This window comes from Pan troglodytes, chromosome 7 (assembly GCF_028858775.2).
Source record: "Pan troglodytes isolate AG18354 chromosome 7, NHGRI_mPanTro3-v2.0_pri, whole genome shotgun sequence".
NCBI classification, from domain to species: Eukaryota; Metazoa; Chordata; class Mammalia; order Primates; family Hominidae; genus Pan; species Pan troglodytes.
In genome coordinates, this window is record NC_072405.2 from 124712467 (window position 1) to 124736476 (window position 24010).

Below are 24010 nucleotides of genomic sequence, written 5' to 3' on the forward strand. Positions count from 1 at the left end.
GTAGAGGGAAATTTATAGCACTAAATGCCCACAAGAGAAAGCAGGAAAGATCCAAAATTGACACCCTAACATCACAATTGAAAGAACTAGAAAAGCAACAACAAACACATTCAAAAGCTAGCAGAAGGCAAGAAATAACTAAAATCAGATCAGAACTAAAGGAAATAGAGACACAAAAAACCCTTCAAAAAATTAATGAATCCAGGAGCTGGTTTTTTGAAAGGATCAACAAAATTGATAGACTGCTAGCAAGACTAATAAAGAAAAAAAGAGAGAAGAATCAAATAGACGCAATAAAAAATGATAAAGGGGATATCACCACCGATCCCACAGAAATACAAACTACCATCAGAGAATACTACAAACACCTCTACGCAAATAAACTAGAAAATCTAGAAGAAATGGATAAATTCCTCGACACATACACTCTCCCAAGACTAAACCAGGAAGAAGTTGAATCTCTGAATAGACAAATAACAGGATCTGAAATTGTGGCAATAATCAATAGCTTACCAACCAAAAAGAGTCCAGGACCAGATGGATTCACAGCTGAATTCTACCAGAGGTACAAGGAGGAACTGGTACCATTCCTTCTGAAACTATTCCAATCAATAGAAAAAGAGGGAATCCTCTCTAACTCATTTTATGAGGCCAGCATCATTCTGATACCAAAGCCAGGCAGAGACACAACCCAAAAAGAGAATTTTAGACCAATATCCTTGATGAACATTGATGCAAAAATCCTCAATAAAATACTGGCAAAACGAATCCAGCAGCACATCAAAAAGCTTATCCACCATGATCAAGTGGGCTTCATCCCTGGGATGCAAGGCTGGTTCAATATACGCAAATCAATAAATGTAATCCAGCATATAAACAGAGCCAAAGACAAAAACCACATGATTATCTCAATAGATGCAGAAAAAGCCTTTGACAAAATTCAACAACCCTTCATGCTAAAAACTCTCAATAAATTAGGTATTGATGGGATGTATTTCAAAATAATAAGAGCTATCTATGACAAACCCACAGCCAATATCGTACTGAATGGGCAAAAACTGGAAGCATTCCCTTTGAAAACTGGCACAAGACAGGGATGCGCTCTCTCACCACTCCTATTCAACATAGTGTTGGAAGTTCTGGCCAGGGCAATTAGGCAGGAGAAGGAAATAAAGGGTATTCAATTAGGAAAAGAGGAAGTCAAATTGTTCCTGTTTGCAGATGACATGATTGTATATCTAGAAAACCCCATTGTCTCAGCCCAAAATCTCCTTAAGCTGATAAGCAACTTCAGCAAAGTCTCAGGATACAAAATCAATGTACAAAAATCACAAGCATTCTTATACACCAACAACAGACAAACAGAGAGCCAAATCATGAGTGAACTCCCATTCACAATTGCTTCAAAGAGAATAAAATACCTAGGAATCCAACTTACAAGGGATGTGAAGGACCTCTTCAAGGAGAACTACAAACCACTGCTCAAGGAAATTAAAGAGGATACAAACAAATGGAAGAACATTCCATGCTCATGGGTAGGAAGAATCAATATCGTGAAAATGGCCATACTGCCCAAGGTCATTTACAGATTCAATGCCATCCCCATCAAGCTACCAATGCCTTTCTTCACAGAATTGGAAAAAACTACTTCAAAGTTCATATGGAACCAAAAAAGAGCCCGCATCGCCAAGTCAATCCTAAGCCAAAACAACAAAGCTGGAGGCATCACACTACCTGACTTCAAACTATACTGCAAGGCTACAGTAACCAAAACAGCATGGTACTGGTACCAAAACAGAGATATAGATCAATGGAACAGAACAGAGCCCTCAGAAATAACGCCGCATATCTACAACTATCTGATCTTTGACAAACCTGAGAAAAACAAGCAATGGGGAAAGGATTCCCTATTTAATAAATGGTGCTGGGAACACTGGATAGCCATATGTAGAAAGCTGAAACTGGATCCCTTCCTTACACCTTATACAAAAATCAATTCAAGATGGATTAAAGACTTAAACATTAGACCTAAAACCATAAAAACCCTAGAAGAAAACCTAGGCATTACCATTCAGGACATAGGCATGGGCAAGGACTTCATGTCTAAAACACCAAAAGCAATGGCAACAAAAGACAAAATTGACAAATGGGATCTAATTAAACTAAAGAGATTCTGCACAGCAAAAGAAACTACCATCAGAGTGAACAGGCAACCTAGAAAATGGGAGAAAATTTTCGCAACCTACTCATCTGACAAAGGGCTAATATCCAGAATCTACAATGAACTCAAACAAATTTACAAGAAAAAAACAAGCAACCCGATCAAAAAGTGGGCGAAGGACACGAACAGACACTTCTCAAAAGAAGACATTTATGCAGCCAAAAAACACATGAAAAAATGCTCATCATCACTGGCCATCAGAGAAATGCAAATCAAAACCACAATGAGATACCATCTCACACCAGTTAGAATGGCAATCATTAAAAAGTCAGGAAACAACAGGTGCTGGAGAGGATGTGGAGAAATAGGAACACTTTTACACTGTTGGTGGGACTGTAAACTAGTTCAAGCATTGTGGAAGTCAGTGTGGCGTTTCCTCAGGGATCTAGAACTGGAAATACCATTTGACCCAGCCATCCCATTACTGGGTATATACCCAAAGGACTATAAATCATGCTGCTATAAAGACACATGCACACGTATGTTTATTGCGGCATTATTCACAATAGCAAAGACTTGGAACCAACCCAAATGTCCAACAATGACAGACTGGATTAAGAAAATGTGGCACATATACACCATGGAATACTATGCAGCCATAAAAAATGATGAGTTCATGTCCTTTATAGGGACATGGATGAAATTGGAAATCATCATTCTCAGTAAACTATCGCAAGAACAAAAAACCAAACACCGCATATTCTCACTCATAGGTGGGAATTGAACAATGAGATCACATGGACACAGGAAGGGGAATATCACACTCTGGGGACTGTTGTGGGGTGGGGGGAGGGGGGAGGGATAGCATCGGGAGATATACCTAATGCTAGATGACGAGTTAGTGGTTGCAGGGCACCAGCATGGCACATGTATACATATGTAACTAACCTGCACAATGTGCACATGTACCCTAAAACTTAAAGTATAATAAAAAATAAATAAATAAAAATTAAAAAAAAGGAAACATACCCTCCATCATGTACCTCACATTTTTCATTTTTATATAAAACAATATTGTATTAGTCCATTTTCATACTGCTATGAGGAAATACCCAAGACTGGGTAATTTATAAAGAAAAAGAGGTTAATGGACTCATGGTTTCACATGGCTGGGGAGTCCTCAGAATCATGGTGGAAGGCAAAGGAGGAGCAAAGGCATGTCTTACATGGCAGCAGGCAAGAGGATATGTGCAGGGGAACTGCCCTTTATAAAACCATCAGATCTCATGAGATGTAGTCACTATCATGAAAACAGCATGGGAAAAACCTGTCCTATGATTCAATTACCTCCTATCGGGTCTCTACCACAACACATGGGGATTATGGGAGCTACAATTCAAGATGAGATTTGGGTGGGGACACAGCCAAATGATATCATTCCACCCCTGGCCCCTCCTAAATCTCATGACCTCACATTTCAAAACAAATCATGCCTTCCCAACAGTCCTCCAAAGTCATGACTCATTTCAGCATTAACTCGAAGTCCACAGTCCAAAGTCTCATCTGAGACAAGGCAAGTTCCTTCCGCCTATAAGCCTGTAAGTTCCAAAGCAAGTTAGTTACTTCCTAGATACAGTGGGGGTACAGGCACTGGGTAAATACACCTGTTGCAAATGGGAGAAATTGAACAAAACTGAGGGGCTACAAGCTCCATGCAAGTCTAAAATCCAATAAGGCAGTCATTAAAGTTTAAAGTTCCAAAATGATCTTTGACTCCATAGCTCACATCCAAGTCACACTGATGCAAGAAGTGGGTTCCCACGGCCTTGGCAGCTCTGGCTGTGTGGCTTTGCAGGGTACTGGCTCCCTCCTGTTGCTTTAATGGGCTTTCATTTTGTGTCTGTGGCTTTTCCAGGCAAGCGGTGCAAGCTGTCAGTGGATCTACCATTCTGAGGTCTGGAGAACAGTGGCCCTTTTCTCACAGCTCCACTAGGCAGTGCCCCAGTGGGGACTCTGTGTGGGGGCTCCAACCCCACATTTCCCTTCTACAGTGCCCTAGCAGATATTTTCCATGAGTGCCCTGCCCCTGAAGCAAACTTCTGCCTGGACATTCAGGCATTTCTATACATCCTGTGAAATTGAGATGGAGGTTCCATAACCTAAATTCTTTACTTCTGTTCACCCACAGGCCCAACACCACATGGAAGCCTCTAAGGCTTGGGGCTTGCACCCTCTGAAGCAACAACCTGAACTAAACCTTGGCCCCCTTTAGCCACAGCTGGGAAGCAGGGCACCAAGTCCTGAGACTGAACAAAGCAACAAAGCCTTGGGCCCAGCCCAACAAGCCATTTTTTTACTCTAGACTTTCAGGCCTGTGATGGGGGGTACTGCAGTGAATTAATTTTTGTCTTTTTAGTAGACACAGGGTTTTGCCATGTTGGCGAGGCTGGTCTCAAACTCCTGACTTAAGGTGCTCCATTTGCCTTGGCCTCCCGAAGTATAAATTTTTAGTTTTTTGAGGAACTGCCAAGTTGTTTTACATAATGGTTGTACTTATTTATATTTCCACCAACAGTGTACAAGTGTTTCTTTTTCTCCATATCCTTGTCAGCATTTGTTATTGCCTGTCTTTTGGATATAATCCATTTTAACTGGATTAAGATGATATCTCATTGTAGTTTTGATTTACATTTCTCTGATGATCAATGATGTAGAGGACCTTTTCATATGCTTGTTTGCCCTTTGTATGACTTCTTTTGAGAAATGTCTATTCAAATAATTTGCCTATTTTGGATCAAATTATTACATTTTTTTTCTGTAAAGTTGTCTGAGCTCCTTATATAGTCTTGTTATTAATCCCTTGTCAGATGGGTAGTTTGCAAATATTTTGTCCTAGTCTGTGAGTTGTTTCTTCACATTGTTGACTGTATCTTTTAATGTGCAGTAGCTTTTTAACTTGATGTGATCCCGTTTGTCCATTTCAGATTTGGTTGCCTATACTATTGGGGTCAAGAAATTTTTGCTCAGATCAATGTCCTAGACATTTTCCTCAACGTCTTCTTATAGTAGTTTCATAGCTTGAGATTTTAGATTTAAGTCTTTAATTCATTTTGTTTTGATTTTCGTACATGAGGAGAGATGGGGATCTAGTTTCATTCTTCCACATATGGATATCCACTTTTCCCAGCATCATTTATTAAAGAGACTGTCTTTTCTTCAGTGTATGTTCTTGATACCTTTACAATGATTTCCTATTCATTCATCAATGTGTAAAAAAATACAACTGACCCTTGAACAATGCAGACATTGGGGCACTGACTCCCACCCATATAGTCCAAAATCCAAGTATAAGTTTTAGCTATCAAAAAATGTAACTACTGTACTAATAGACTACTCTTGACCTGAAGCCTTACCAATGACATAGTCAATTAACGCATATTTTGTATCTTATATTTATTATATACTGTAGACTTACAGTAAAGTAAGCTACAGAAAGTAAATTTGATTAAGAAAATCACAAGGAAAATATATTTACACTTAATTAAATGTATGTGGATCATCATAAATGTCTTAATCGTCATCACCTTCATGTTGAGTAAACTGCAGAGAGGGATTGGACTTATTGTCTCAAGGGTGACAGAGGCAATAGAAAATCTGCATATAAGTGGACCTACACAGTTGAAACCCATGTTGTTTCCAGGGCCAACTGTATAACTGTATACAGCATATTCATGTGGAACAAAATACCAATCTGTGACCAACACAAATAAATTCTTAATTCACATGCTTACTTGAAGTTTTTTGTTTGTTTGTTTGTTTTAAGATGGAGTCTCGCTCTGTCACCCATGCTGGAGTGCAGTGGCACGATCTCTGCTCACTGCAACCTCTGCCTCCCAGGTTCGAGTTATTCTCCTGCCTCAGTCTCCTGAGTAGCTAAGATTACAAGCACATGCCACCACGGCCAGCTAAGTTTTGTATTTTTGGGAGAGACGGGGTTTCGCCATGTTGGCCAGGCTAGTCTTGCACGCCTGACCTCAAGCAATCCACCCACCTCAGCCTCCCAAAGTGCTGGGATTACAGGTGTGAGCCACCACGCCTGGCCTGAAGTTTTTTTGTTATTGTATGTACTTGGATAAGTAACAAAACTAAATTGCTCGATTTTTAATAAAGCTAAACATAAACTTATTTTTAATATGCCTAATATACAAAATCCTTGCTGTTGTAAAGGCTAGGGACAATAGTAATAAAAATATTAACAACAAACAGCAGCAACATCCATTATTTCACAGAGTGTAAGTCAGGACTAATTAATGTTTATATAGAAATTTAAATGATTTAAGATGCTATTTAGTTTCCCAGAAGCATTGGCAGAATAATATGCTAAGGAAAAGACTCATAATTAATAGAAATACTATATGAACAGAGAGTAAGATACAAGTTTGTTTTTTTTAATGAGGTCTAAATGAAAGGGGAAATAATATCCTTTTTGCTTTCACATACAAAAACATTTTGGATCCTATTTATTGGGGTTATATATTTTGTAATATTAAATACTGGATTGAATGCAATTAAATTTTACCATGAAAAAGTAAATATTGCTTATTATATACAATTAAACTATTGCTCAAATATGTTCAGAAGTAAAGCTATAAAATCATAAAGGAGCAGGGATTAGATCAGCATATGCTTTAATCATTATTGAGCCCTACTTGTTGGCAGAATTGTTCAATAATAGTAATATCTAGAATTTTGTGTAAATTAGTGTGTTTACTATACTGTAGTTCAGTGTCAAATATGACAGGAGTTAAAAGTAAAAAACAGATTTAATAAGAATAGTGAAATTTTATGTACATAGGATTATATTTATTGGAAAAAAATCCCCATTTTACCTATACTTGCTACTATCTAATTAGACAGCTCTACATTTCTATCACACTTCAATGGTAAATAAATAGAATAGTGTACGTTATAAGTTCAAATCATTATTGTCATCGCCACATGGCACATACTCAAAAGTTGACCACACAATCAGAAATAAAACTAACCTCAGCAAATGCAAAACAACCAAAATCATACCAAGCACATTCTCAGACCACAGTACACACAAAAAAAGTCAATGCTAAAAAATCACTGTAAACCATGCAATTACATGGAAATTAAACAACCTCTTCCTGAATGACTTTTGGGTAACTAATAAAATTAAAGCAGAAATCAAGAAGTTCTTTGAAACTAATGAGAACAAAGATACAAAATGCCAGAATATCTGGAACACACCTAATGCAGTGTTAAGAGGGAAATCTATGGCACTGAATGGCCACATTAAAAAGTTAGAAATATCTCAAATTAACAACCTAATATTACAACTGAAAGAATTAGAGAAGCAAAATAAAATCAATGGCTAGCAGAAGAAAATACATAACCAAAATCAGAGCTGAACTGAAGGAGATTAAGACACAAAAAAAGCCATTCAAAAAATCAACAAATCCAGGAATTTTTTTTGAAAAAAAAAAAATAATAAGATAGGTTGCTAGATAGATTACTAAAGAGAAAAAGAGAGAATATCCAAATAAACACAATTGGAAACAACAAAGAGGATGTTACCACGGACCTCATAGAAATAAAAATAACCATCAGAAATTATCATGAACACCTCTATGCACACAAACTAGAAAACCTAGAAGACTGGATAAATTTGTAGACATATAAACCTTCCCAACACTGAAACAGGAAGAAATTGATTCCCTGAACAGACCCATAACAAACTCAAAAATTGAATCCATAATAAATAGTCTGCCAACAAAAATAGCCCAGGACCAGACAGATTCACAGTCAAATTCTACCAGATGTACAAAGTGAGCTAGTACCATTTCTACTAAAACTATTCCCCCAAAATGAGGAGAAAGGACTTCTCCCTAACTCATTCTATGAGGCTAGTATCATGCTGATACCAAAACCTGGCAGAAACACAACAAAAATAAAATTTCAGGCCAATTTCCTTTATAAACATTGATGCAAAAACTCTCAACAAAATACTGGCAAACCAAATCCAGCAGCGCAACAAAAAGCTAATCCACCACAATCAAGCGGGCTTCATCCCTTCAATGCAAGGTTGGTTCAACATATGCAAAGCAATAAATGTGATTTATTACATAAACGGAACTAAAGACAAAAACCCATGATTATCTCAGTAGATTTAAAAAAAGCTTTTGATAAAATTCAATATCCCTTCATGTTAAAAACTCTCAATAAACTAGGTATTGAAGAAACACACCTCAAAATAATAAGAGTCATCTGTGACAAAACCACAGCCAACATTATACTGAATGGGCAAAAGCTGGAAGCATTCCCCTTGAAAACAGACACAAGTCAAGGATGTCCTCTCTCACCACTCTTTTTCAACATAGTATTGGAAATCCTGGCCAGAGCAATCAGGCAAAAGAAAGAAAGGCATCCAAATAGGAAGAGAGGAAGTTAAACTATTCATTTGCCAATAACAAAATTCTATATCTAGAAAATCCCATAATTTTGGCCCAAAAGCTCCTTCAGCATCTGATAAACAGCTTCAGCAAAGTTTCAGAATGCAGTATCAATGGACAAAAATAATTAGCATTCCTATACACCTACAACAGCCAAACCAAGAGTCAAATCAGGAATGCAATCTTATTCAAAATTGCCACACACAAAAATAAAATATCTAGGAAGACAGCTAACCAGGGAGGTGAAAGGCCTCTATAATGAGAATTACAAAGCACTACTCAAATAAATCAGAAATGACACCAACAAATGGAAAGACATTCCTTGCATATGAATGGGAAGAATCAACATTTTTAAAATGGCTATCCTACTCAAAACAATTTACAGTTTCAATCCTATTTCTATCAAAATACCAATGACATTCTTCACAGAACTAGAAAAAAAATTTTTAAATTCACAGGAAACCAAAAAAGAGCCCAAATAGCCAAGGATATCATCAGCTAAAAGAACAAAGCTAGAGACATCATATTACCTGACTTCAAATGATACTACAGGGCTACAGTAATCAAAACAGCATGGTACTGGTACAAAAACAGACAACACATAGACCAATGGAACAGAGTAGTAAGCCTGGAAATATGGCCCCACAACTACAGCCATCTGATCTTTAACAAAAGGGACAAAAACAAGAAATAGAGAAAGGACTCCCTATTCAATAAATGGTGCTGGAATAGCTGGCTAGCCACATGCAGAAGATTGAAACCGGATCTTTTTCTTATACCATGTACAAAAACTAACTCAAGATGGATTAAAGACTTAAACAAAAAACCCCAAACTATAAAAATTCTGGAAGACTACTATCCTGGACATAGGAATGGGCAAAGATTTCATGACCAAGATGCCAAAGCAGTTGCAACAAAAACAAACAACGACAAATGGTATCTAATTAAACATTATAGCTTCTGCATAGCAAAAGAAACTATCAACAGCATAAACAGACAACCTACAGAATAGGAGAAAATATTTGCAAACTATGCATCTGACAAAGTCTAATATCCAGTATCTCTAAGGAGTTTAAACAAGTTTACAAGAAAAGAAAGAAAAGAATCCCATTTAAAAATGGTCAAAGGACATGAACAGACACTTTTCAAAAAAAGATATACATGTGGCCTGCAAATATATGAAAAAAAAGCTCAATATTGGAGAAATGCAAATCAAAACCACAATGAAATATCATCTTATACCAGTCAGAATGGCTATTAGCAAAAGGTCAAAAAATAACAGATGCTGGCTAGGTTGCAGAGAAAAGGGAAACCTTACATTGTTGGGAGTGTAAATTAGTTCAACCATTGTAGGAAGCAGTGTGGTGATTTCTTAAAGTGCTAAAAAACAGAATTACCATTTGACCCAGCAGTCCTATTACTAGGTATATACCCAAAGGAATATAAGTCATTCTACCATACATATACATGCACATGAATGTTCATTGCAGTAATATTCACAATACCAAGGACATGGAACCAACCTGAATGTTCATCAATGACAAATTGGATAAAGAAAGTGTGGCACATGTACACCATGGAATACTATGTAAACATAAAACAAAAACAAGATCATGTCTTCTGAGGAAACATGTATGGAGTTAAGAGGCCATTATCCTTATCAAACTAAGGAAGGAACAGAAAATCAAATACCTCATGTTCTCACTTATAAGTGAGAGCTTAATTATGAGAACACATAGACAGAAAGAAGGGAACAACAGACACTGGGGCCTACTTGAGAGTGAAGAGTGGGAGGAGGGAGAGGATCAGAAAAAATAGCTATTGGATACTAGACTCAGTAGCTGGGTGACAAAATAATCCATATAACAAAACCCTGTGACATGAGTTTACCTATATAAAAAACCTGCACACATACCCCAGATCCTAAAATAAAAGTTTAGAAAAATAAAAACTAATAGTCTGGGTGAAGTGGCTCACGCACGCAATACCAGTATCCTGGGAGGCTGAGGCGGGTGGATCACTTGAGCCCAGGAGTTTGGGACCAGCCTGTGCAACATAGCGAAACCCCTTATTTACAAAAAACACAAAAGTTAGCTGGGCATGGTGGTGCTCAGCTGTAGCCACACCTACTCAGGAGGCTGGGGTGGGAGCATCACCTGAGCTCGGGGAGGTCAAGGCTGCAGTGAACCTTGATCATGCCACTGCACTCCAGCGTGGGCAACAGAGTGAAACCCTGTCTTAAAAAGAAAAAAAAAAGGCACCACAGGGACAAGGAAAAATAAAAATGTGTATATGCACCCTAACTTACATATACTTAATTATTATAACATTAAAATGAAAACATGTCACTAGTGTGCTTTTTATTTTACAGGTGCAATTACACTTTCACTAATGAACAAGATACTGATTGTGGCAACAAAGCCTATATTACAATAAACAGTGCTTATTTTATGTTTCATGCTTGTTTCTTTTCATGTTGCATTGGATTTGTTTAGATCACCACCAAATACCACACCACAGGAACTCTAATCTCAATCTTTCAAGTTCCAACTTTAGTGCCATGTTTTCCAGCATCATCAAACATTATCAGGAGGCCTATGTTTCTCTCCTGTGTTTCCAAAGGATTTAACTGGGCTTGTTACTTGGTCATGCCTCTGCTATGTTACCTGCTGCCCTGTATTCTGATGTATCTGTGTCTGCTCTCGTTCCCGTTAATCACGGACTTCCTTGAAAGTAGGATCATGCCTGCGTCATGTTCACATCTCTTACTATATCTAACATGGTGCACAGCTCTTTGTGGATATTCTTATTGGATGCCTAAAAGACTAACTAAATTACATGGATTGAAATCAGGTAAGGAGAATTTGCATCAACCATTTTATATATTACTTATTATCAGGACTCTTTCCAACAAACAAAAAAGGTTCATTTGCTGGTGCTGATTTATTGTGTAGTTTCACAATCTTTGGCAGCTACATATAATTTGTTTATTTTTTTAGCTGCTGTCCTTTAAAAATGTGTCATGGTTATATGGCAAATAAGTTTGCTTTTTCTTCTGGTATCTTTTCAGCTTTATTGGAGTATAATTTTTCAACAATAAACTACACATTTAAAAGTGCAGTTGTTCAAACTTACTGTTCGTATTCAGACTTGCCTATCCTTTCTTTATCAGTGTCCAACAGGCTATTAATCCAAACCAGAAGGATTTTCATTACAAATACTACAGATTTGTCTTTACAAGCTGGTGTCTTTTCCTTGATTCACATCTCAGGAAAAAACACCTTAAGTCTTTCATTTTCATGTAAGATATTAGCTCTATTGTTCTTTACATGATCATGATCAGTTGAGGAAGTTTTGTGATATTTATAGACTGCTGTTGAGTTTTTCTCATTAATCCATCTTAGATTTTGTCAAATGCATTTTCTGCATCAATTGATGTGATCATACTCATTTTCTTTAGATTGCTGATAATGTGAATTATATTGTTTGATTTGCAAATGTTGAACCAGGCTTACACACCTGGAATAAATCCCAATTGATGGTGGTGTATAATTCTTTTCAGATATTGTTACTTTCCATTTGATAGATTTTGTTGAGGACATATGCACCTATTTTCAAGAGAGATGTTCTTCTATAGTTTTCTATTTTTTCATGTCTTTGTTTGTCTTTGGTATTAGAGTAATTCTGGCCTCAGATAATGAGTTAGGAAGTATTTTCTCTGATTCCATTTGCTAAAAGAATTTGTGAATAATTGATATTAATTCTTCTTTGAATGTTTTGTGGAATTTGCCAGTGAAACCATCTGAGCTCATTTGAAACCAAGAGAGCCGTCAGTTTCTGGAAGTTTATTAATTTTTGATTCAATTTATTTATTAGATATAGGTCTATTCAGATTATTTCTTTTTGTATAAGATTTTGTAGTTTATATCCTTCAGGGAATTAGTTCATTATATTGAATTTTTGAATATGTAAGAACAGAGTTGTTCATGCTTGCTTATTTTTCCTTTTAATATCTGTGGAATGAACCATAAAAATATTTTATTTTTCATTAACATTTTTTTTTCTGTGCTCTTCCTTTTAGAAGTAGATCCCAGTCTAGCCTACATTGCTTTTCTTCTAAAAACCTACATATCCAGTAATATATTGTTGGCATTTAGACCTGGGCCAGTTTTTGGTTATTTGAAATTGTGTATAATAAAAAGTTTTTGTTTAAATAAAATCTTAAAAAAAATGCCACTTTCCTGTCTAAGGTATTTTCAATGTTTCCACTCTCATTAGAATAAATGTCACCTTATTTACATCATCTTACAACATCTGGCTGTGGTTTATTGCTACACCCTTATCTTAAGCTTTTCTTTCCCTTCTTCACCATGACCAGATATTGTTGCCATTATTATTATTATTTTTTGTAATTCACATTTATGATCCACATATATACTGCCTTATCTGCCTGGAAAGCATTCGGTCATTTACATTTTACCGATTACTCTTTATATTCTTCAATTTCTTATTTAATATACTTCTTACTATGATAACTGTCTTTGACCCCAGTAAACTAGGTTTCTTGTGATGAACATATATAGAAGTCATTACTTCCACTTTCAACTACATATAAGAATTATAATTATTCAATTTGTTTCTTAATTATGCTTTTTATTATTTTTAGTATTTCATTAATTTGTTCTTATTGTCTACTTTAGTATCTGGAACTAAATGTGCACTCAATGAATCTTCTTTGACGGAATTAATTAAATAATCATTGGCAAGAGTCTTATGGCTATTTTGACCTAATGGATCATGTCAATGATAAGCTAAAGCTAATACTCAATTATTAGTATTTATTTCTATTATCTTCATAAAGACACTGGCTTGTTTTTCCCAAAACAAAGATGGTAATTTTCTACTTCATTCTTTTGGAATGAAAAGAGGTAGTTCTCTCTTTCCTTTCTAGATTTTGTAGCTAGCTGTTTGCTTTGAAGATTGTGTATAATATTGTTTTAAATTTATTTTTCACAATCACTACGGTGTTCTTTATTACTTGACAAATACTTGTAGATATGCACAGGATACAGTAGACACACAATTATGCAGGCTATGATAGACTGTAAATAAAAGAATGAAAAAAGCATATCATATAAATATCAATAAAAAAGAAACTGGTCTAGTTTTATAAATATCAGACAAAGGTAACAAATGAAGGAACATTATAATAAAGAGAAACATTACAAAATGCTTATAATGTTTTTCCACTTAGGTAATAAAACAATTCTTAATTTGTTTGCATTTAATAACACAGCTTCAAAATATCACATAAAAATTGACAGAATTAAAACAGATAAACTCCAAATCATAGCAGGAGATTTTCATAATACCTCTGTGAATACCAGATAAAATAGGCAGAGAAAGTATGAATAATTTTATGGAATATTTAACTAAAATTATTAACAACTTAACTATATCCTTTTTTGTATACACATATAAAACCCACACATATCTATTCACTTCACCTAAAAATATAAAAATACATATTTTGAAGTCGCATGTTTACCAAAATTATTCATATTTTGGGCCATAATATAAAGCCTCGAAAGTTTTCAAGAATTAATAAGTTATTCAGGTCATATTCTCTATTTCAGTGGAATTAAGACAGTAATGAATAAAAATAATAATTAAATATTAGGAAATGCTGAGATCTTAATAACTTGAGCAATGCATTTTAAAATTATTACTGGGTCAAATAACAAATCAATTGAAGTTAGGAAACAGTTTGAAGTTAATACTGAAAGTATGACATATTAAAAATTCTGGGATCCTGCTGAAGCCATACTTAATAGACTTTTAAATCTTAAATGCATCTACTAGAAAAAGAAAGGGTAAAATTAATTATTTAAAAGTTCACTTCAAAAAGAGAAAATTTCCACAAATTAATCCTATCCAAGTGATAGAAAATGAAAAGACAAAAAGAGATTAATGAATTAGAAACTAAAAATACTATAGAGCTACAAAATTAAAAACTAGTACTTTGGAAACCTAATGAAATGCTAGAAAAATTGAGATTTTCAAGGTAGAAATAGCACACAGTAATAGTACTAGGAATAAAACTAGTGTCATCACATGGATCATGGATACATTTTTAAATATAATAATGAATATACTAATAAATATTTGAAGAAAATTATATTCAGATAAAAATTTTAAAGTCCCTAGAATAATGTAAATTATCATACATTATTCCAAAAAAGAGAAAAGAAGCAAGTCCTACTCGTTATGAAAGCAGCATATCTTTTATAGCAAAATCAAGGATATTATAAGAAAGGTATATTAAAACCTAATAGTCTTTCTGAAAATAAATGAAAGCTTAAAATATTAATGAGTCAAATGTAAAGATGTATAAACAGGTAAACTACATCATCATATAATCAACTTTATTCTAAGAAAACAAACCTGGTTTAATATTTAAACATCAATAAATGAAATTGACATCTTTAACAGACAAAGGAAGAAGAAAAATCTATCTTCTTCCCAAAGGCATTGAAAATATATTTTCAAGAACTCAATATCCAATAATAATGATGATGGTAAATGTTAGTAAACTAAGAAAAAGAGGAAAGTTAGTAGTAAGATAAATAGTGAAATTTGAATCACTTATTGAATGCCTGGTGTCAATTACTAAATTATGGTAACTGAAATCCACATATATCACAACCATGGAAAATGAAGATTGTAAAAACATCATGTTAGAAGTGAATAGAAATTTTGAGTATAAATTATGTCAAAAAGATGAGACATTATGTCAAAGAAAACGCTTTAATAAAAATGTAACTTATTTCATTTCAATCAGGAGATATTTTGTATGCCACAAAAACCCTTTTGAATATTTGACATCGCTTCAAACATTTCCATTTTATCCTCTAATGGGTGAGGCCAGTAAGGAAGGACAAAACTGTAGTGAGACCAGGAGAAAAATTATCTTTTTATTTGAAGTATGTATTATTTAGTAAAAAGTTAAAACAATTCAGCAAAAATGTAAAACTGCATGTTCAAGATGCCTATGGACATTTGTTTTGTGAGTGTTATTATGAGAAAAAAGGCATTCATTTTGATGACTCCATCGGTTCAGCATGATATGAAATGAGAGTGTTTATCAATTCATAGTATTTTTAAATAGAAATCTTATTGAGATTGAAATCGGCAGATGAAAGCAAGAAATAAAAAGGTTTTCTCATTAGACCATGAAATGAAATAAATTCAACGTAAACATATAAAACATTCAAACTGTAAAGAATAATTATTTGATAAATTGTTTTCAAGTTTGTTCATGAGCATATTATATTATTTCAGTTTACTGAGCAGTTCCTTTTTTATCTCAGAGCATATGAATATTTACTTTTATACACCCTAGATGCAAACTTGCCTTGCCTAAATAAAATTTTGAGGAAAAAAACCTCTGATCGAGTAGTTACTTATTATTTAGTAATGAAAGCATACATTTATTGAAATCAGATGTTTTAAATTTTAATTTAATGTTATTAGTTGATCTGTGATTTAATGAAATATTATTTCAAAAATAAAAATTCAGTAATTAAATTAGTATGTTCTTTAAACAATGCAATTTTTTTAAAAAAATCTTGAATTTACAACTAACTTTACCTCTGCCATTCTTAGCATGACTTCAAATCTGATTACATTGACAAGTGACAATGTCCTAATAAATGCCTTGGATTCCCTTTTGTAAAACAATACTAAATATAAATTTTCCATGAATAAATGCCAACTATGCTGGAGAATTTTTATAAAATATTAAGAAATGTTAGTATCTTTAAGGGATAATCAATAGAAGACTAGTTCTCAATTAACTATAATATGGCTGAGACATAGCACATATAGCAATGTGCAGGGTTTGGATTAATGACAAAGGCCAGATAATCTACTAAGAATTAATTCAACAAATATTTATTTAGAACCCAGTATATGTGATGTAACTGAGTTATGTGCTAAAGGCATGAAAGCATTGAACAAATGAAACCAAATGACAACACAAGAACAATGAAAATCATTGCCTGATCTTCAAGTCTTTTGTAGTACACTAGGAGACCATACAAGGATGCAAATGGCTAGAACATAAGATAAAATGCAATATGCAATATGGAAAGTATAATATAATAGTTCTGGGACTTCAGAATTGATTGATCCATCTAGGTTCTTAAGATTTGGGAAAAGAAACATAGACAAAGGGACAAAAAACTTACAGGTTTTGTCTTTTGGCAGCTTTGATATTGAATCCCAGCTCTTAAAATATACGTCTACTATATTTTATCATCCTTATATTTCCTTCAAAATTGCCAATATTGTCTCCATCTACTCTTAAGTTTTAAGTCCATTTTGCTTTAATTTTCTTTTAATTTATGTTACTTGGATATCTTGCCTAAGGGATTTCCTTCTTACTATTTTAGCATAGGGATAAAAAATTTAATGACATGAAAAATTAACTCACATTTATAATACAAAAGACTTCTCATTTCCAAAGACAGTCTACAAAGACGTGAAGTGATTCCAGGGGATTTTGCTTAGGTTATGCTGACAGACTTGGTGTAAACACCCATGATATTTCAACTGGGAGAGATCTTTAAGTCAAGGAATATAATGGCATGTTAGTCTATGCACACAATATGCAATTTCTAGCACATACCAGGCATTTGCTTCAAAGGACTCTTGAATATCCCTGCCTGAGCAGTCTGAAATTATTGGCCATTTCTAAATGATGTTTATCCTTAATTTGGAAGGGAAAAAATGGATTAAAACCGTCATTTAAATAACAAGACAACATGAGGCAAATTATTTTCCACCTGAGATAATTTATATCTCTTCTGGCAAATTAGATGATGAAATGAATATATAATATATTATTCAAAAACTTTGTATATCTTTATACTACTAGAAAGTTCTCATGCTTGCCACTTAGTAGTATTTCACTTAGGAAATAAAGGATGCTCACATTTCAATCCAAATGAAAAATGAAATATGAATTGAGATCCACAGTGACAATCATTTTGAGTTTAAAAGAGGGAAAAAAAGAAAAGTCACTTTTTCTCTAAGAAAATGGTGGCCAGATTATATCTCCGGAGAACATTTAAGGCAAACTTTTTTTAAATTAACTCTATGAATGAAAGGTATCTTCATCAAAAGAAAGTCAAGAAACCAAACGAGCTAGTATGTGAGGCTGATTTAGTTTCATTGGGGTAGGAGAACTGTTTGAGCTTTGTTGGAAAACTTTTAAAGAAAGTCTGGGTCAGACTTCTGAATCTTTCACCTATGACATTAAAAATATGATCAATTATTTACCTGGGGCTCAGTGAGGAGAGTAAAATCTCTTTTGACTTTTGGCCAGACACTTAATACTCATTACTTTTCAGAAGTTTTGACTTTATCCAGTAAATAATAAATAAATATAAAGCTGTTTAAGGTTTCTGCTTTCACATTTATTTTTTCATATTTTAAAATTAAATTTATTTAAGAAGACAGCTGACACTGTATTGATAAGTGAATTAGCAAAAATAGAAATTTCACATTCCAAAGAAAATTAGTTTTTATTATTTTGAATACTTTAATGTATATTTTTATGACTATTAATAGTAGCTCAGAATTATATAGCATCTTGAGAGTGCACAAATGTTTTGCATAGTTTAATTTCAAATCTCATAAATAAACCATATTGAGGGAATATTCATCATTTTAGGTCAGAAGACACTGAACCCTGAGAAACAATTCATTGTCTGAACTCCTCCCATCTCTGGAAAAGGCTCTGCAAATAGTTTCCACCAGTCAACGACCTAGAACACTAGGAATTAGATGCTGCATCTAATACCTTGAGGACCTGGATAAAACAAAAGGCAGAGGGAAGCTGGTTTCTCTCTTTGTTCTGGAGCTGGGACACTGATCTTCTCCTTCCTTTGGACATCAGAAGTTTAGGTTCTAATGTTTTCACACTCAGCAACATATACCAGCATCTCCTCTTGTTCTCAGACCTTTGGTTACACACCATGGCTCCCCTGGTTCTCAGGCTTTATAGCTTAGACTAAATTACCACCCCAGCTTTCCCATTTCTCCAGATTGTGGAGGGTATGTCATGGGACTTCTCAACTCTGTAATCACATGCACCAATTCCCATAATAAGTCCTCTTGTTTATCTATATATCTATACATTAGTAGTGTTTCTCTGAAGAACCCTGACTTAGCACAAGGATCTACAAAAAAAACATCGTGGATTCTCAATAAGAATGAAAGAAAACTCGTAATTCGAGTCTTAATAATAACACTAATTTAAATGTCAAAATATAAATAATATAATGTAAATAGTAATATACAGTGTAATTAACAAATGGACAATTGTATGTATTACCTACAATCTGGATATTCATCAAAAAATCAAAACTTTCCTTGAACAATTGCGTTGTCAACCTAATAGATATGTGTCCATAGCTGTAGAGTGTGTGTATATATGTGTGTGTCTTTACATACATGGATAAATGTATATAAGTACATAAAAATGCATATAAGTGAATTTACTAAAATTATCTACAATTTTCATTGTTGTAAATTCATATTTTATGAAATTTCTCATAGTATATCAAGAACATTTTTAATAAATGCATTTTTTTCAAAACCATGTGAAACAATCTTTCCTGTAAGTTTAATCGTGAGCTAAAGAGTTATTTTATATTCTATTCTATAACCATAAGTCTTTTCAAAACAGAATATCAAAGGAATGACTTTTTTTAACAAACAGCAGAAATTTGCTTTTAAGATAAGTGGTAAAATACACTAAAGACAAGACGATCTAAATGGTTAACATTCTGTATTCTAACATCTCTGTAGCAAATGATCTCATATAATTTTGAAACATTTTCAGCTTTTATAGTGTGAAATCCAGTTAAGAGTTTTCATTCTCAAAAATGCTATATCAGCAGTCTTCTCTTTCCTCAGTATTTTTAATACTATCATGCATCAAATAATATATACAAGAGCCTTTATTTGTAGCTAAAGCAAACTTGTCATATTCAGGGTATATAATATTTTAGTTCTAATTTCTATATGCTTAGCATAATTGTTATCCTGTCATTTTTACCTAGGTAATTAAGCCCTTAAAACAAAATGTGTTTGAACATCGAGGAAGACCCAGCTGAAGATGCTGGGTTCCATGTGTTTTTCATGGATAGCTGAATTTTCCCATATGTATACAAATGTTTTTAAGACATTAAAAGCTAAATGTATTTTTACTTGCTTGAACTGAATTTTCCTGTCAAGTAGACAGGCCAGGAGACTGGGACCAATTTAAGAATTAGGTTAAACTGTTAGCTTCTCAGCTTAGACAAACTGAAAACCAAAAGGAATCAAAGAAACCCATAAGACTCTAAAGTTATAACTGATTTGTGTAAGATATAGCAGAAAAGTAAAACAAAACAAAATGAAAATCTACCATCCAAGACAGAGAATATTTATAACTTAGGTATATCGTGCATCATATGGTAATAGTTTTTGTCTTGCACAAGCCTCTAGAGACATAAGTGTCTAAAACATTGGCCAATGGATTAGCAGTCTTCTGAGGATAATTCTTCATGAGAACCTGTATAAACTAAGGAGAAATCTTCCTTTGAAAGCAATGCAAGTCCTGTGTGGCAGTTGCTTTGGCCCTAGTCAGGTAGTAATTATAGTAATTATAATAATTACAATTATAAATAATTATAATAAATGAACTTCAGTGTTACAATAAGTACATGGATATAAAGCCAAAACTTACATTTTTTTCCAAGGGCTTATATTAAATAATATTAGATCCACACCTATTATTACATTAAACAATATGTGACAAAGTATACTCTTCTGAATCTTTATTGAACAATACAAGGATGAAACATTTAAAAATAAAATAACAATTTAGCTGTTTGCACCAGCAAATGCTTGCCCCTGGAAGAGAAGATTACACACCATGTTGAACGGTTCAGGACTCATCTCAAGATCTTCTACTAGCTATGCCAACCAGTACAAAGTGATTGTCATAAAATTGGTCCATACCCAACCTGTTCCCCACTTTGCAAGACACAGATCAAAAACAACACAGCTGAAGACAAAATCCTGTAAACATCCTTGCTTAATTCTTTTACCTTGACGTACGACAGGAGTGAAAAAAATAGTTTCCGTGATTCAAAAGTTAAAGACTTCATTCAGCTGATGTGCATCAGGAAGCAGCTGAAGGCCAAATACAAATAACCCCTGAGTCAAAGCAGTACTGTGGATTTACATAGTTAGAAAAGAGAAGCATGTGTCTTTATGTTTTAGCTGAAAAGCACTTTTCCTTATATTCTACTGCTACAAAACCTATGGTTATAAAAGTTGAAAATTGTTTTGGGTTTTCATGCCTATTAGTAAGGATTGTTGGTGCAATCCCATTCAGGAAACTCTCAGAACAATTATTTTGATAACTATTTTTGCAAACTTTATAATTTTTAATGGTTCAGAAGAAGCATAGATAACAGAAAAAATGAAGAGAAAAAAAGAGAAGAATAAAAAAATTACAAGGAGGTAAAGATTAAGGCAAGGGAAATTGGGGATTGTTTTTAATCCTTTTACAGACACTACTAACACCCTGTAAAGATAGTGTTTCCTTTTACTACAATAAGTCTAACACTTAGCTTTGCTTGATTAATACATTCTTCTGATGTTCCTCTGGAAAGTCGACATTTGACAGCATAAAATTTTGGAAGGTTAATAAGTAAGGGAAGAAATATGACAATTAGAAAAGTAACTTGTGTAGAAATTTGAATTTTTAACTGCATATTAAAAGTTTTTATGTGTTAAGGAAATTGAGAAAATTGAAGATAGAGCATAGAAAATATGGTCAGGTGTAGTTTCCCAGTGGGGATAACATAGCAGAAACACATTTCCCTGCTGCTCTGCTGTAAATACAACCAACTGTACTGGAAACAATTCAACATACAATCATGAAAGGACTCTGAAATATGGAAAGAAGAAGGTGTGGGATGGTTATAAACCTCAGGACTTCAAGAACAATACTATGAGGAGTTCCTAGGGTTTTATCTGTCATATAATCTGGACTGGGTACTAGAGAGATCTGCAGTTAGAAGCCCCTACATGCATAGACAAGGAGGAAAAAAAATGAAAGCAAGAAAAGCTCACTATACTGTTTAGAAGACTTTAGAAAAGGAAGCCCAGGAAGGACTTAATGGGAAAACCAATGCCCAGTGACTGCGTCGGGCCTCATTTGCCTGCAGCAATGGCAGAAGCAAAGTTTTAGGGACCAAATCCACATCTAGCTTCAACAGCAGACCTGAGCTGCCTATAGCAGAGGCTACAGCAGATACCAGGCAGACCAACCCACTTCATGCTTCACATACACTGCAACAATTGTCCTATTTGCTTACAGCAGTGGCCACAGTGAAAAACACCTGCTGTCAGCATCAGACTCCTTCACATTTCTAGCACCAGAAGGATCAGTATCTTATAGCTCTTCATACAGTAGCAGAATGTGACTTAGATCCTGTCTCCTAATCCTCCAGACAACAGCAAAGAGCTACACAGACATAGTTGCTGAACCTCCATCAAGCAGCAGAATATCATTCAGGGCATGTGTCTCCTAGCTTCTACCCAAGGACAGACAGCAAACCAGACGTGGTGTCTCAGAGGCAAAGGAATATTAAGATACTTATCTTTATTTCCCCTTCTTTTCTGAAAGATATTTTCACTGGATCAAGACTCTCTTTTAATAATTATTTTTACTAAATTCTTTTTATAAATGTTATGCTACTTCCTCTGGCCTCAGTGATTTTAGATGAGAAATGCACTGTCACTTGAATTGTTGTTTCCCTTTAGTAATACATTTTTTTCTTCTACTTGATTTCAAGTTTTTTTCTTTGTATTTTTATTTTATTTTTATTTTTTGAGGCAGAGTCTTGCTCTGTCGCCCAGGCTGGAATGCAGTGGTGTGATCTTGGCTCACTGAGACCTCCACCTCCTGGGTTCAAGAGATTCTCCTTCCTCAGCCTCCTGAGTAGCTGGGACTACAGGTGCGCACCACCACACCTGGTTAATGTTTGTATTTTTAGTAGAGGTGGGGTTTCACCACGTTGGCCAGGCTGGTCTTGAACTCCTCACCTCAAAAGATCTACCCACCTCGGCCTCCCAAAGTGCTGGGATTACAGGCTTGAGCCACTGTGCCTGGCCTGTATTTTTTTCTAAAGTTTACTTATTGTGTTTCTTGGTAAAGCTTTCTTTGGATACTTCCTATTTATCATTCACTCAGCTTCTTAAATTGATAGACTTATAAGCCTTTTGCCAAATTTGGTAAGTAGTCAACCATTATTTCTTTGAGTATTTTTCAACCTCACATTCTTTCACCTACCCTTTTGGGTCTCTGATAATACAAACATTGGAACTGTTATTTTGTCACAGCTCCCTAAAATTTTGTTCTTTTTTTTCCAGTTTACTTTCTGTTTTTCAGATTAGAAATATTCTATTCATCTCAAGCACACTAAATCTATCTTCTGTCATCTCTAGTCTACTAATAGGCTCAGTGAGTTTTTCATTTTTATTATTAATTTTTTTTCAGTGATATGATTTCCATATGGTTGTTGCTTTAATAACTTTTATTTCTTTCCTAAAATTTTCCAAGGAAATATATAATTACTTTTTCAAGCACCTTTACAGTGTTTGATAGAAAATCTTTGTCAGAGAGTTCCAACATCTGATTCATGTTAGTAATAACTTTAGTTAATTGTCTTTTCTCATTCCTATTGTATTTCTCCTTGTTCTTCATATGATGAATAATTTTTGGTTGTGTTACCAATAATTTAGATATCTCATTAGTAGGCAATCTTATTTAAATTTTCTTTTTTATCATTTGGCCCCTCTAGCATGTATGTATGTTCTGACCTAGTCTGTGAGCTATTGTTACAAAGACAATTTAGTTTTCTTATCCCTTGTAATGCTGCTCTAGGCTTTTTTCTTTTTTTTTAAATTTTATTATTATTATACTTTAAGTTTTAGGGTACATGTGCACAACGTGCAGGTTTGTTACATATGTATACATGTGCCATGTTGGTGTGCTGCACCCATTAACTCGTCATTTAGCATTAGGTATATCTCCTAATGCTATCGCTCCCCCCTCCCCCCACCCCACAATGAGAACACATGGACACAGGAAGGGGAACATCACACACTGGGGACTGTTGTGGGGCTTTGTTCTTATGCTTCCACTGGAGCTCCTATTGTATTTCTGCTACTGCCCTGCCATGGGGGCAGAAGACATTTCCTTGGGCCTCTGAGTGTTTTTAGATGAGGGATAGGGAATGCTAGACAT